Raw genomic sequence first — 17,605 nt, forward strand, 5'->3', positions numbered from 1 at the left:
CTTTCCCTAATTCTAAGCTTTTGGGTTTTCCCTAATTTTAAAATGTATGATTGTGTGTCGGATAAGTTAAGGATGATTGAATAAATGTCCGGAAGAGTTAAGTTATGATTTAAATTAATTTAATACATTACAAGTATTAGTAATATGCTAGTATGAGATGTGATGTAAGCGGGGAGTGTGCAGTTGTGATGCATATATAAATTGCGATTTAATTTACATTATTTAAAGTGAATTAAACCAAAAATACAATTAAAATTATTAATTTATTAAATTAATTTACTATTAATATCATTAATTACAAATTTTATTATTTTTTCAAACAAACTAATTATTATTATTAATTTTAAAATATATACATTAAAAGGAACAAATGACATGTAATAAAGAAACAAAGTCATATACAATACACGAGTGAACCTGACCATCTTGCGGGGTGGTGTCATAAAACACAATTCTAACTATATTTCAGTTTTGTTAAATTTGAATTTTATTAACTTTTTTTCTTATTAACTATATTCAATACTCATATTACAAGTTTTAGAGTATTTTCAACATTCATATTTTCCGATAAAAAAATATAAGTAAAAATCTATTTTTATTTTGTTTATAAAATAATAAGATAATAACTAATTAGTTTTTATAGAATTTACATAATTATAATCAATTATTCAAATACATTGATATTAAAAATATATATAAGAATTTAACATAAAAATTAAAAATTAGATTTATTTGAAAAATATTTTGGTCAGCAATTAATCTGTAAAATTAGATATTCTATATTTCTTATTAAGTTACTTTTTTATCTTGTCATATAAAGGATTTGATTATTAATATATATTTAAGACAATAGTTTTCTTATAATTATTTTTTATTTTGATTTCATCCAGTTTATAATGTTTGTTATGTTTTCTAAAGTGTATTTAAAAATATTTTATATATTTGTAAAAAGTGTTTCGACTTAAGGTTAAAGATCCTTACAAATTATATAAAAAAAATATATATATATTTCCATGTCTATGTTAGCTCAAATAAGTTCACACTGACTTGAAAGAAGAACTAGCGTTTAACCTTTTTTATTTCTATCTTAATAATAAAATTTAAATTCAAATTTTACATTAAACAAAGGAAAACTTAAAGTTAAATTATTGATAATTTTATTTTATTTTAAAAAAAACTTAATATTGAACAAAACTAGAAAACGGATCCGAAATTATCCACTCAACCTCTCAAATAGTGAAATTTGATAAAATAACACTGAAAATAGGTCTTATTTAAAAAATAACTTAGCCCAAAAACAATTGATAAAACTAACCTTTTTTCAAAAAAATTGACCATTTTATCCTTAATATATATTTTTTATTTCTGTTTATTTTTCTTTTCCCCCACATTTTCTCTTCTATCATTTCCCTCTTTGGTTTGTATTATTTTAAACTTTGTTTAAACATATATTTTAATTGGATACATTATAATTTATATTTGAAAACTATCATATAGTAAAACTAAACAAAATTTTAATTTTAAAATATTTCTACTTGCACTAAGTTTTCATCCATATGTATTGGTGTCTCTTAGTCCAATCCTTTCCCTAATTCTAAGCTTTTGGGTTTTCCCTAATTTTAAAACGTATGATTGTGTGTCGGATAAGTTAAGGATGATTGAATAAATTTCCGGAAGATTTAAGTTATGATTTAAATTAATTTAATACATTACAAGTATTAGTAATATGCCAGTGTGAGATGTGATGTAAGCGGGGAGTGTGCAGTTGTGATGCATATATAAATTGCAATTTAACTTACATTATTTAAAGTGAATTAAACCAAAAATACAATTAAAATTATTAATTTATTAAATTAATTTACTATTAATATCATTAATTACAAATTTTATTGTTTTTTCAAACAAACTAATTATTATTATTAATTTTAAAATATATACATTAAAAGGACAAATGACATGTAATAAAGAAACAAAGTCATATTCAATACACGAGTGAACCGGACCATCTTGCGGGGTGGTGTCATAAAACACAATTCTAACTATATTTCAGTTTTGTTAAATTTTAATTTTATTAACTTTTTTTCTTATTAACTATATTCAATACTCATATTACAAGTTTTAGAGTATTTTCAACATTCATATTTTCCGATAAAAAAATATAAGTAAAAATCTATTTTTATTTTGTTTATAAAATAATAAGATAATAACTAATTAGTTTTTATAGAATTTACATAATTATAATCAATTATTCAAATACATTGATATTAAAAATATATATAAGAATTTAACATAAAAATTAAAAATTAGATTTATTTGAAAAATATTTTGGTCAGCAATTAATCTGTAAAATTAGATATTCTATATTTCTTATTAAGTTACTTTGTTATCTTGTCATATAAAGGATTTGATTATTAATATATATTTAAGACAATAGTTTTCTTATAATTATTTTTTATTTTGATTTCATCCAGTTTATAATGTTTGTTATGTTTTCTAAAGTGTATTTAAAAATATTTTATATATTTGTAAAAAGTGTTTCGATTTAAGGTTAAAGATCCTTACAAATTATATAAAAAATATATATATATATATTTCCATGTCTATGTTAGCTCAAATAAGTTCACACTGACTTAAAAGAAGAACCAGCGTTTAACCTTTTTTATATCTATCTTAATAATAAAATTTAAATTCAAATTTTACATTAAACAAAGGAAAACTTTAAGTTAAATTATTGATAATTTTATTTTATTTTAAAAAAAACTTAATATTGGACAAAACTAGAAAGCGGATCCGAAATTATCCACTCATTACCATATAGAACCTCTCAAATAGGGAAATTTGATAAAATAATACTGAAAATAGGTCTTAGGTAAAAAATAACTTAGCCCAAAAACAATTGATAAAACTAACCTTTTTTCAAAAAAATTGACCATTTTATCATTAATATATATTTTTTATTTCTTTTTATTTTTCTTTTCCCCCACATTTTCTCTTCTATCATTTCCCTCTTTGGTTTGTATTATTTTAAACTTTGTTTAAACATATATTTTAATTGGATACTTTATAATTTATATTTGAAAACTATCATATAGTAAAACTAAACAAAATTTTAATTTTAAAATATTTCTACTTGCACTAAGTTTTCATCCATATGTATTGGTGTCTCTTAGTCCAATCCTTTCCCTAATTCTAAGCTTTTGGGTTTTGATAATAGCTAAAAATGTATGATTGTGTGTCGGATAAGTTAAGGAGGATTGAATAAATGTCCGGAAGAGTTAAGTTATGATTTAAATTAATTTAATACATTACAAGTATTAGTAATATGCTAGTGTGAGATGTGATGTAAGTGGGGAGTGTGCAGTTGTGATGCATATATAAATTGCGATTTAATTTACATTATTTAAAGTGAATTAAACAAAAAATACAATTAAAATTATTAATTTATTAAATTAATTTACTATTAATATCATTAATTACAAATTTTATTATTTTTTCAAACAAACTAATTATTATTATTAATTTTAAAATATATACATTAAAATGACAAATGACATGTAATAAAGAAACAAAGTCATATTCAATACACGAGTGAACCTGACCATCTTGCGGGGTGGTGTCATAAAACACAATTCTAACTATATTTCAGTTTTGTTAAATTTGAATTTTATTAACTTTTTTTCTTATTAACTATATTCAAGACTCATATTACAAGTTTTAGAGTATTTTCAACATTCATATTTTCCGATAAAAAAATATAAGTAAAAATCTATTTTTATTTTGTTTATAAAATAATAAGATTATAACTAATTAGTTTTTATAGAATTTACATAATTATAATCAATTATTCAAATACATTGATATTAAAAATATATATAAGAATTTAACATAAAAATTAAAAATTAGATTTATTTGAAAAATATTTTGGTCAGCAATTAATCTGTAAAATTAGATATTCTATATTTCTTATTAAGTTACTTTGTTATCTTGTCATATAAAGGATTTGATTATTAATATATATTTAAGACAATAGTTTTCTTATAATTATTTTTTATTTTGATTTCATCCCGTTTATAATGTTTGTTATGTTTTCTAAAGTGTATTTAAAAATATTTTATATATTTGTAAAAAGTGTTTCGACTTAAGGTTAAAGATCCTTACAAATTATATAAAAAAAATATATATATATTTCCATGTCTATGTTAGCTCAAATAAGTTCACACTGACTTGAAAGAAGAACTAGCGTTTAACCTTTTTTTATTTCTATCTTAATAATAAAATTTAAATTCAAATTTTACATTAAACAAAGGAAAACTTAAAGTTAAATTATTGATAATTTTATTTTATTTTAAAAAAAACTTAATATTGGACAAAACTAGAAAGCGGATCCGAAATTATCCAATCAACCTCTCAAATAGGGAAATTTGATAAAATAACACTGAAAATAGGTCTTATTTAAAAAATAACTTAGCCCAAAAACAATTGATAAAACTAACATTTTTTCAAAAAAATTGACCATTTTATCCTTAATATATATTTTTTATTTCTGTTTATTTTTCTTTTCCCCCACATTTTCTCTTCTATCATTTCCCTCTTTGGTTTGCATTATTTTAAACTTTGTTTAAACATATATTTTAATTGGATACATTATAATTTATATTTGAAAACTATCATATAGTAAAACTAAACAAAATTTTAATTTTAAAATATTTCTACTTGCACTAAGTTTTCATCCATATGTATTGGTGTCTCTTAGTCCAATCCTTTCCCTAATTCTAAGGTTTTGGGTTTTCCCTAATTTTAAAACGTATGATTGTGTGTCGGATAAGTTAAGGATGATTGAATAAATGTCCGGAAGAGTTAAGTTATGATTTAAATTAATTTAATACATTACAAGTATTAGTAATATGCTAGTGTGAGATGTGATGTAAGCGGGGAGTGTGCAGTTGTGATGCATATATAAATTGCGATTTAACTTACATTATTTAAAGTGAATTAAACCAAAAATACAATTAAAATTATTAATTTATTAAATTAATTTACTATTAATATCATTAATTACAAATTTTATTGTTTTTTCAAACAAACTAATTATTATTATTAATACATTAAAAGGACAAATGACATGTAATAAAGAAACAAAGTCATATTCAATACACGAGTGAACCTGACCATCTTGCGGGGTGGTGTCATAAAACACAATTCTAACTATATTTCAATTTTGTTAAATTTGAATTTTATTAACTTTTTTTCTTATTAACTATATTCAATACTCATATTACAAGTTTTAGAGTATTTTCAACATTCATATTTTCCGATAAAAAAATATAAGTAAAATCTATTTTTATTTTTTTTATAAAATAATAAGATAATAACTAATTAGTTTTTATAGAATTTACATAATTATAATCAATTATTCAAATACATTGATATTAAAAATATATATAAGAATTTAACATAAAAATTAAAAATTAGATTTATTTGAAAAATATTTTGGTCAGCAATTAATCTGTAAAATTAGATATTCTATATTTCTTATTAAGTTACTTTGTTATCTTGTCATATAAAGGATTTGATTATTAATATATATTTAAGACAATAGTTTTCTTATAATTATTTTTTATTTTGATTTCATCCCGTTTATAATGTTTGTTATGTTTTCTAAAGAGTATTTAAAAATATTTTATATATTTGTAAAAAGTGTTTCGACTTAAGGTTAAAGATCCTTACAAATTATATAAAAAAAAAATATATATTTCCATGTCTATGTTAGCTCAAATAAGTTCACACTGACTTGAAAGAAGAACTAGCGTTTAACCTTTTTTTATTTCTATCTTAATAATAAAATTTAAATTCAAATTTTACATTAAATAAAGGAAAACTTAAAGTTAAATTATTGATAATTTTATTTTATTTTAAAAAAAACTTAATATTGGACAAAACTAGAAAGCGGATCCGAAATTATCCACTCATTACCGTGTAGAACCTCTCAAATAGGGAAATTTGATAAAATAACACTGAAAATAGGTCTTATTTTAAAAATAACTTAGCCCAAAAACAATTGATAAAACTAACATTTTTTCAAAAAAATTGACCATTTTATCCTTAATATATATTTTTTATTTCTGTTTATTTTTCTTTTCCCCCACATTTTCTCTTCTATCATTTCCCTCCTCTCCTCCGGGCGACCATTGCGCTTCTCATCCCTCCCCGCGAGCCTCGACTCCAACAGCATCGCCAGACGCTTCCCCTCTTCTCTCCCCCGCTACTAACCTCCATCATTCCCCAACGATCGCCAAGCAACGCCAGACGCTTCCTTGCATCAACATTCACCATTCACCACTTGCATATTTAGGTGAGTTTTTATTTTTTTCCCTACTTGCATGCTGAGTATGATAGGTTTTAAGGTTTTAGGTGAATATTTTCCTGAATGGTTTGAATGGTTATTATTCTGACTGAATGTGTGAGAATCTTTCTGTATATTACGTCCCCACGCAAATTGCATTCTTCGTGGGACGCAAATTAATTGTGTCCATTCTGAATGTGACTGAATATGTATATTACATTGGCAAGTTGTACTTTGCGTCGACGCAAAGTGCACAGTTTGCGTAAGTGTTGTTTGCGCCGCAAGGTGTTAATTCTCCATTCAACTTCTTTTTTTCTTTTTGGAAGAAATTCCTTCACCAAATGTTTGAGATGGGAGAATAACATTTGGCACTTCTGTTGTGGGATTATAAAGTGAATATGTTTATAAAAGGTTCTTAATCTAATGCCAAACAACATTGTATGTTCCTCTCTGGATGTCTTATTCTTTGATAATATATTCGTTTTCTTTGATAATGTCTACTCCAAAACTGATAAACAAACAATTTTTGAATGTAGATATGTGATATGATTGTTGTAATCTTTTCATGATTTTTAGTTTCATTCCTAATAATATATTCATTTTTTCTTACTTGTAGTGGATTTAAAGATCTATTTGACTGGCGACATTTTATCAAGAATTTTCAGTGAACATGGAAGAGTCATAGATAAACCATTTTTTTAGAATTGTTCATCTATTATATCTATAACTTCTTCCCTTTTTGTTTCATTTGTATTGTAGGAGAAAACATATTGTTTCTCTTATTAATAATAAAGTTTATGTTCAAATTCCTTTTTCCTATTAAATTCAAGTTATTGGGAGATTTTTTTATTTAGATTTAATCTAATTAACCAACATCAAACAAACCTTCATTTGTAATTGATATGAAAGGGGAAAGTTAAAGAATCATTAATCAAGAATATCATTTCTAAATTAATTTTAATCACACCACAAACTGGTCAGAAAACAAGATTGAAGAGGTTTCATAAATACTCTCCTCTATATCATATCAACAAATTCCATCTTCACATGAAGCAAATTAAAATAGACCGAAAAAAAAACATTTCAAATGAGTAAAGATATATTCACAATTCATCTCTTCTTCCTTTTAGTTCTAAAACAACCCAAAGGTGTTGTTGTCTATGTAAGTCATGTAATGAAAGCCATCTTCGTCTTTATTTTCCTCATAAACCGCAGACATCATAGCAGCTGCAACACAATACAATAATTCAACAATAACCTATTTAGAGATTCAATAGAACTCATTATAACAGTTATCCATCGTAAGTTCGTAACTGACCTATGTGTGACAGAATGTTCTTGAAAAAAATGAAGATAGCCTTTTCAGGGCTCAATTTGATTATCTTCCCCACCACATACACAAATTGACCACACAATGTATAATTTGCGTCCACGCAATTTATAACAAAGTAGTTGTATTATAGTGATACTTATTACCGCCTTTCATACAAGTGACTAGGGTTCAATTCTAGGCAATTGTTTTGTTATACATTGCGACACAATGTAAAAAAAATAAAACAGTTGCTTGGAATCGAGGTCACTTATATGACATACATGAATAAGTACTACAACTACTTTGTTTTAAATTATGTTGACGTAAACTAACTTTTACCTCGACTGCTGCATTGCCTTCTAGTGAAGCGACCTATTCGACACCATGGTCCTCCACCCGACTTGTGTAACTCATCTTTTGTATCAGCTGCTACAGTTGCATGCGTGGTCTCGTGGTCCTGCGAGATGCTGGAGTCGGAGCTCGCGGGGAAGCGTCTTTCGGCGTTGCTTAGCGATCATCAAGGGTAGGGAATTCGGGGAGGAAACCGGGAAAGCGGGTGGAGGGAAGAAGGGAAGGGTAATCAACGGTCGGCCTGAGGAGAAGAGAGAAAGAAGAAATGAGAAAATGAGGGGAAAAGAGAAAGAAAAAAAATAAAAGTAGAATGGTCAGAATTATTTGAAAAAAAATTATTTTTATAAATTCTAATTTAGATAAGTTATTTTTGAGATACCTATTTTGAGGATCCTCAAATATTCATATACGTACCTTTATGCCATTATGATTTATTTATATTAATAATTTTTGTATGCCATTATGATTTATTTATATTAATAATTTTTGTATTTTATTTTTCGGTTATCACTTCAATAATTATTTGTGAACATGAAACAGTGTATACTTTAAAAAAAGAATGGAATAATGAATAAATATTAGTTATATACTATTATTATATATATAATTAAGTATAAATTAATTTAAAAAATAATAAATAAACTAATCATATATACAAAATCAATAACCTAAATTATTATATATTTTTTAAAATTTATAAATGTAAATTCACATTATTTTCCAAATCTTATAATAATTATTTATAAATTTGTAAATTTTTATCTTTATAAATATAAAAATTTAAATAATTTAAAAGTTTATTTAAATCAAACTTTTTAATTCAAAATATTAACAAAAAGTAATGCTCAAAATGTGTTCAACTTACAAATAACACAAGTTACAAGAAAAGATGTTTGTCCACTTCAGTGGATAATTTCAAAAAATGGCTTACAAAATTAAAATTAACCAGCTGTTTTGGTTATTATTGATAAAGTTTTCATTCCAAATTTTACCATATAATAAATGTGGGGATGATTTAAATTTAATTTTTTATCATATTATCTATCTATTTCTTTTTAAATAGTCTCAGTGAAGATTTTCTATAAATCTATTGTATTTTATTTATTTTATCAAATATTAAATAAATATTTAATCATTCATTTTAAATAATCAATTTTTTAACAAACAAGATTTAAATTTATAATTCAAATATAACCCCAAATTCAAATAATTATAATCTGATTCTCTTAAAATGTATGTTGTGTATGCATGATGCATTCATGTTTTGGCTGACTAAATTATGAAGGTCAGTTCCAAAATCATGAAACATTTCCAAAATTAGTTTGTACATTTACTGCAAGTGAAACTATTAACCTTGAGATAATTTGAAAACTTAGATTTCAAATAAATGGCATGCAAGTTTAAAAAATTTAAACCTAAAACTTGAATGTTTAGATATGTAAGTGTAGACGTGAGACAATTTGAATGCTTAGATGCAAATCACTTTAAAACATTCAAATATCTCAAATAATCCTGATCCATTTATTGTTAAAGTTGTAAAAACAGTTATTAAGATAAAGAATATCTCAAGATTTGTCATAAAATGAAATTATATCTTGTCTTTACCCATCATAGAACAAACAGGTGCAGCAATTTACTTCAAATATGGCAACATATTTACCAAGCAGTTGTTCAAGACTTCAAGCAGTCATAAGGTCAAAAAAAATGAGCCCATTTTTTCCTTTAGCATATACCTTAATTAGTTTATTTAAAAATTGGTGAGCAAACATGTGAGACTAGAGAATTCAGGAAAATGATTTACCATTCAATCCTCATAGTCTTCCGTTTGCTCTAACAAATAGTTAACAGCCAATTCCTCATTACGATCACAGGCAAGGAATGCCTCAATTACAACGGCTCTGTCAAATCCCATTGCCTCAAGCTGCAAATGGAGACCACCTCAATAGTACAACACGACAAATTTGTGAAAAAAATGAATCAAGAGATTAAAGAGAAAATAAATTATCCATACACGTGCAATTGCTTCCTGTTCTGCTGGTGTGACACTGATAGAATGAGGCATTTCCTGATCAGCATGGTCGAACATATCCCTGAGAATTTAGTAACCATTAGCAATAGAAATATAAATAACCATAAAAGATTCCAAATAGGATTCTCCAAAAGGTGTCATCGTTTGAAAATAGATCTTAGTTAAAAAATTATTTGATATTTCTCATTTGGATCCGGATTTATATCCAAATCCAGACACATACAGTTTTTGAGTTCACTGATCTTTGGATACATAAAAAACTATGAGATCTCCCCCTATTGATCATTTGCAGTAAGCTACAAAAAGGAATGCACATATCAAATTCAATTGTAGTGTTAGTCATAATATACTGACCCTTCAGAAACGTCACTAGGCTCATCAAGCAGTTGAAGAAACTCTGTGTGATGCTCTTGTATAAGCCTTAACAGTTGTGGATTTTGCTTCCCAAGCTCCTGAAGCATGGGCTGCAAACAGAAAGAAGATATGATCTAGTAACCCAAAAACCCATCCAAATAAGCATTTTTGCAAAACAGATTATCAAAAACACACCTGTAAAATTTGTGGATTTGATTGAACCATAGTGCGTAATGCTTGGAACTGAAAGCCAAATTCACAAAGAACCCATTAAAAATAAATTGTGCCAGCATCACAGCAGGGACCTGCTTAAATGATTTTCATTTTTATAAGTTTTTAAAGTCTCATTAGATGACTGAAAGTAGTCAATCTGGGTACTCCAAGCTTTGACCAAGGCTACCAATTACCAGTACAATTTCTATTTTGGGTTATGCATCCAAAAATCAAAATGATCTAAAATATAATTTGATCATGATCTTATCATGAGCAAGAAAAAAATCTCTATATCAAATGAGGCAAACAAATCACTATTATTTGGATCATGATCTAGAAAATGATTTATATACCAAAAGAAGCAATAAAAATCCCACTATAATTTGGCTGATCCAAAATAATTATGATGCATAACAAATCTTATACCAAACGAAAAAAACAACTTTCAGTTTTAACTTTGTTGATTTTCCAATGTAATCGTGACAAATATAAGTTTTCAAATGAGATGAATGAAGATTTATCAAAACCTGTTGGTTGCTTCTTAGAAAAACAAGAGAACCAAGTCCATCGTTGCCACCGCCAGAAACTGCTTCCTATTACATCTTAACCATGCAATAAACAGAAAAAATATAGAGAGGACAAAGGAAGAAACTGAGAATGCTACCTGCAGAAACAAGTTCAGTGGAGATGAATTGGGTGCTCCGATGGAAGAAGCATTAGAAACTGTGCCCATTCCAGTCCCTTCCAAGGTAACCTGACTTGTAGGAAAGTGAGGCACAGGAACTGCAACTTCTGTTGTTTCTGGAATTCCCTACAATGTTAATAGATATATCAATATCTCACATGCCAAAATAAACTAAAATCAACAAGTTCAAGGGCATACTGAATATAAGTAATCTACAGCTCAGGATTGTTGTAAGCAGCTCAAAGATCTCGAGTGACAGTTTCCTTATCCCAGTTGTCACCCCCATATCAAATATTTGTTGAATGGTCTGCTCAAGATTACTAGAAGCAACCAAGTTTGAAGTTGCTTGAGTATAGGTATCAGATGATGAGAACTGCAAAAGCAACATAGTACCATTGTAGAAGTAGCTCCAATATTTATCTACACAAATTAGAATTTACTTGTTGTATTTCTAGTAGATAAAGGACTATATTTTATAATTAAGTTTTCTTTTCTGAAATGAAGAACTATCTTTAATCTCTCAAAAGAGAATCTATTCGTCTCAAAGCATTCTTTTTGTGGAACACATTCACAATCCGGATATTTCAGATCTGGCTTACTCCACAAAGATTCTTCATTCTTCATTCTTCATCATCGTAAATAAGTTTGGAGATGTGTCTTAATCTATATTGGTGTCACCGATCCTATCAGAAATGCAAATAATGAATTAAATAAAAAATAAATAAAAGATTAGAATATCGTTTTATTTATAATATATTTAATAATTCCGCAGATAATAACTAAGTTTATCATTATCATTTTTTCTGGGAGAGTTTAGAATTATTAACACTTTTCTCAATGTTTTTTTAAGTGTTATTTTATTATTAAAATATCTTAGTTTTTCAAATTTGTGAGATACTGTAGTTAATAAGGCAAATTTGGAGTTTCTATATTTTTATGTTTAGAAAAAGTTTCATATCTCACTTATTTGAACTAACAAGTATTTTTTGTTTATTTAAAATTTATTTGATTACATGTAGTTTTAAAATTTAGATCATTACTTGGAAACACTTCTAAACAAAACTTAATTATTAAATGCATTTTTTTATGTAAGTTAAATCTTTTATTTTACAGAGAGAATGAAATGATTTTAATTATCACTCTTTCTTATAGATAAGTGGTCTTATTTAAGTGATGTCATCATATATATTAACAATATAAATCTTACTTATTGACTAATGACAATATTAGATATTTAGTAACATTTTAATTTTGGATAATTTAATATTCATTAATGTCTTTTTGATTAATGACTTTATATATAGTTTATAATAATCATTTTAATTAATAATTATATTGATTAATTAATCAAGAATTATTTTATGGTATTGCATGAATTATGATTATTGTGATGTTATATTGTTTTGTTATTATAAATTTAACTTCAGTTCACTCTTAACTTTTTTTCTTTTTTAATTTTTCAAGTTCTTGTGAACTTAATTTTACATCTTAATTTTTTATAAATAGTTAGTCAGGATAAACAATTAATTTTTATAATTAAAATTACCCAACCGAAATGAAAAACTGTAATGGCAACAAATAGAAAACTTAACTAACATGGTTGTATTTTGATCAATTTTTGAATATTGGTTCGTCAATTACTTAGTCTACATCATATGTCTTTTGTCATATTTATTTTAGGTGTCTCAAATGTTAACAAAGAGTTTAATTAACTTTAAGAAAAAAATAATTATTTGTAAGAAATAATTATTGTAAATGATATATATATTTTTTTACAACTAAGATTTTTAATTTGAGATTCTTAATTTTTTTAATTATTTATAAATGATATTAATAAACAATATTTTAAATTTAAATATTGAAAGGAATTCAAAATTACTGAAAAATTGATTATACTATTAAGATAATGTTAAAACCAATTAATTATATATCTTTTAGACCAAAATCACTCCCCACCTAATTCATAAAGAACTTAGTTTGATATAAGTGTATTTATTTTTTATTTAGTGATTTTAGATTAAATTTATAATATTTAAAATATTACAACCATATTCATCAACAAAGAATTAAAGTAGTTATATAAATATTAAAAATATTTTATCATTATTAAAAAGAAAACAATTTATATAAGTATTAAATTCAAAATCATTAAATTATATACACATAAAAAATAACATTAGTAAATAATCGTGTGCTCGTGTCTTAACTCAAATCTTAACTGTGCTCGTTTCGTTTTAGATCATATTTTTAGGCATTAAACTGATTCTTTAAAAATTTCCATTTTTCTAAGTTCTAATATACATGATTAAAAACATAAATATAGATATTTATGTTTTATAAACATTGTAGAAATATAACTATGACAAGAAACATTATTAGATGAAGTTTTAACAAATGAATAGATTACTGTACTCAAAATTATATAAATAACCTGATAAATATGTATATAGGTTCTCCTATCACATCTTTGGAAGAATAGACTGTGACACCAGAAATTAAGGAGGAACCAGAAATTGTATATAAACACTTGTGAAACAAACCTATTTAATCCTTTTTTTTGTATTTAATTTAAATAATTTTTTTTGGTTTAATATTATCATCTACTAACTTTGTTTAAATTTATATTTTAACAAGATATAATACAATTTATATCTCGAAAATATCATTATAAATGAGCATTAAAGACGATGTTATAAAACTTGAAACAAAATTTTCATCTTTATTCTAATTTTGTCTTGTTGTCTCTCTACTTCTGCTGCCTCTCTGCTTCCTTCTAACAGGGCTTATACTAATTTAGTCAATAAGGAAAGAAGCTTTTAAGTTTTGATCAGAACGATATATGGATTGTGGAAACGACTTATAAAGTTAATAGAAGAAAAAATGTATGATTGAATGAGTGTCAAATAACTTAAAGGATGATTATCAATAGGTTAAGTTAATTTATGATTTAAATTAATTTAAAAAAGTTATAAGTATTAGTAATATTAGTGAATGATGTAAGAGACATGATTTAAAGTTTAGTGAAACCAACAAAATATTATATAATTATTAATTTAAATTAATTAATTAATTTTTATATCATTAATTACCAATTCGACTTATTTTCTTGTTTTATTTATACATAATAATAATTATTTTTTGATTATTATGGAAAGACACAATTGGCCATGAGCACAATAGTGTTGTGTCGTGAGTTGTGTGGTGTAATCTAACATTTTTTGTTTTATTAAATTTAAAATTTAAATATATATATTTTTTAAAATTAATTGAAAAAAATGAAATATTTTTTTATATTTTATAAATAAATATTTCTTAAAATTTAAAATACAAAATAAATTTAAAATTAAAAAAGCCTAAAAAATATTTTTAAAAAATATTTTTTTTCTTCACAATTTATGTGTCAAACTATTTTTTTCAAAATTTAAAGTATTTTTTAAATTTATATTTTTCCAAAAATTATAAGTAAAATTTTTTATAAAATAATAAAATAACAAATAATTATTTTTTAAGGAATTTACATCCCATTATAATAAATTCAAATACATTAATATTAAAAAAATATATAAGAATTCAACATAAAAATTAGATTTATTTGAATATGATTTTGGTCAGCGGATTAATATGTAAAACTAAGTACTTTATATTTCATATTAAACTACTTTATTATCTAACTTTCCGTATAAAAGATTTGATTACCAATAAATATATTTAAGAAGTTTTCTTTTAATTACTTTGTCTTGTGTTTGTTTTGATTTCATTCTATTGTAATTTTTTTTTATGTATGCTTAAGTGCATTTACGAATAAGTTAATTTAAAAAAATATACAAGTTAAAGATTCTTATAAATTATAAAAAAAAAAAAATTCCTTTTTAATTAACTAAGATAGTTCCATATAAGTTAAAAACACTCTAAATTATAAAAAAAGTTTTTATTTTTAATTAACTAAGTTCAAATGTAAAAATGAAAAAAAAAATAAAAACTTAAACTTAAGAATTCAATTATAATTTAAAACGTCTTAAACTAAAGTAAAATAAAAAATAAATTATATTAAAAAAAATTTACATTCTACGTATTGATTGTGCGCAGGTCTCGTATGGGAAACTCTTACTCTGGCTTAGTGGCTTCTGATCAGAAAATGAGTAATACGCGTCAATTGTTTCGTACGATAGACCCATGTCTTTAATGAATTTCTTGCACTCATAATACGAATTTAGTAGTTGATTGTGAATTGGCAGTATTTCCTCCTTTAATAAACTCAATAATAAATCAAATGATGTGTTTGTCCACTGACCTACATTCTTTATGTGAAGAAGTTTAAGAAGAGTTGAGGCTTTGGAAATGCGAGAACCTTCATACAAAGGTAGTTTCGAATCGTCCAACAATTTGTAAAACGTCTTAGCATCATCAACGAGATGCTCATTTTCACTTGGATGTTCATTATGATTGTTGACATTAGGATACAAATCAGCAATGATATCTTCCATTAGATGATCCTCAGCAATAATATCTTCCATTAGATGATCCTTACAAACTTCAACAGGTTCGTTATCCATGATATTAGTATCATTATTTGTTGGTACATTGATCGGTTCGTCTTCAATTTCACCATCTGATTCATCTTCCTCCACATTCTCAGTAACAACATTTACATTCTGACGTCCAATTCTCCTTTCACCGTAAAAACACCAAAAACCATAATTTTGTCTTATTCCGAATACAATCAGATGGGATTTAACCACACTCTTATTCTCATATACTCGATTTGTACATCTTACACAAGGACATGCAATCAATGATCTACTCGTAGACCTTTCAGCAAATTCTATGAATTTGTCAACCCCCTCAATATATTTAGGATCGATACGAAGTATAGTCATCCATGTTTTGTCTGGAATTTCCATCTAACCTAACATATAAATTAATAATTCAACAACCTAACATCAATAATCCTATAGTCTAACTTCATCAATTAAACCAACAATTCATCAATAATCTAACATACAAATAATATAACTTAATCTACCAATCCAATAATCTAACATACAAATCATTTATTAATATAATAATCTAACTTAATCAAATAAACCAACAATCCATCAATAATCTAACATACAAATAATCTAACTTAATCTACCAATCCAATAATCTAACATTCAAATAATTTACCTAAATCTAACATCAAATAATCTAACTTAGCATTCAATATTATCTAACCTAACATACAAATTATCCACTAACCTAACATCAATAATCTAACATTGATTGTAAATAAGAACTAACTTTGATCTTGAAGTGCAAACTACAATCCGCGACAGCAAAGATAATGGCAAATTCAAACCCCGATAGAACTGAAATTAATGCAACCTGATTCAACAGTTCAAACGCAAAAAGTGATAATGAAAACCTGATTCAACAGTTCAACATATATATAAGAAGTATCATGATTGAATACCTAATTCAACCGTTCAAAAGGGGAAATTCATAATTTCTACAAAACAAAAATGGCTGTTATTTGAAAATGATAATTGAAAAAGGAAGTCAGAACAATGGAGCAAGAGAAACTCTTTTCTTAATTAAGCGAAGAAATGCAAAAGGCCTAGACAGTAGACAGATAACCTTGGTTGTATAACAACAAATCCGAATAATCTCAACAAATTCGAATTCATCTAAATTTTGTCATGAAATCATTTCTTTTCACTATATAACTCGACAGCTCACTTTACTGACGAAAGTCTACAAACACCAACAAGCTACTTCAACTTCAACTTCACAAACATAAACACATTTCTTTTTGCAATAAACCAGTTTTAACCAAATTCCCACACCAGTCAAATACAAACAAGACCAAAGTGAACATGGAGATTGTGTGCAGGATTTTCACTTTTAAATACTCCTCAAGAATTGGATTATGTGTCAATATTGAAATTTGTTCAAGAATGAATCATAAAGTAGCAAAATAAACTAGACTCAGATTGAATCATAGCAGATATTGTAAAAGGAACATACATCTAAATCAAATATGTCAAACAAGAAAGTAAAGAGTCTTCATTCACTATAGAAATAAATGTATATCAAAAGTAAATTGCAGGATTGATTAGAGGGAGAAGAAAGTCTTACATGTTGGATCGATGATCAGCGGTGTTGGCAGGGAATAAAGCCGCGATGAACGACGGAATGGTGGAGAGAAGAAAAGGGGAAGAAAACTTACCTGGAGGCGACTTCAACAGATGGGCGGCGACTTCAACACACGGGCGGCGACTGATCGGAAAGAAGAGGAGAAATCGCAGAGGAAGAAAAGAAAAGAAAGAAGAAGATGTT

At 25.5% G+C, this 17,605-nt stretch overlaps 1 pseudogene; it reads right to left on the reverse strand.

Moving 5' to 3' along the window:
* Window positions 1-9,751: 9,751 nt before the first annotated feature.
* On the reverse strand, window positions 9,752-16,164 carry LOC124927382 (annotated as a pseudogene).
* Between the last annotated feature and the right edge of the window lie 1,441 nt (window positions 16,165-17,605).

Source organism: Impatiens glandulifera, chromosome 1 (genome assembly GCF_907164915.1).
Source record: "Impatiens glandulifera chromosome 1, dImpGla2.1, whole genome shotgun sequence".
Classification (NCBI taxonomy): Eukaryota; Viridiplantae; Streptophyta; class Magnoliopsida; order Ericales; family Balsaminaceae; genus Impatiens; species Impatiens glandulifera.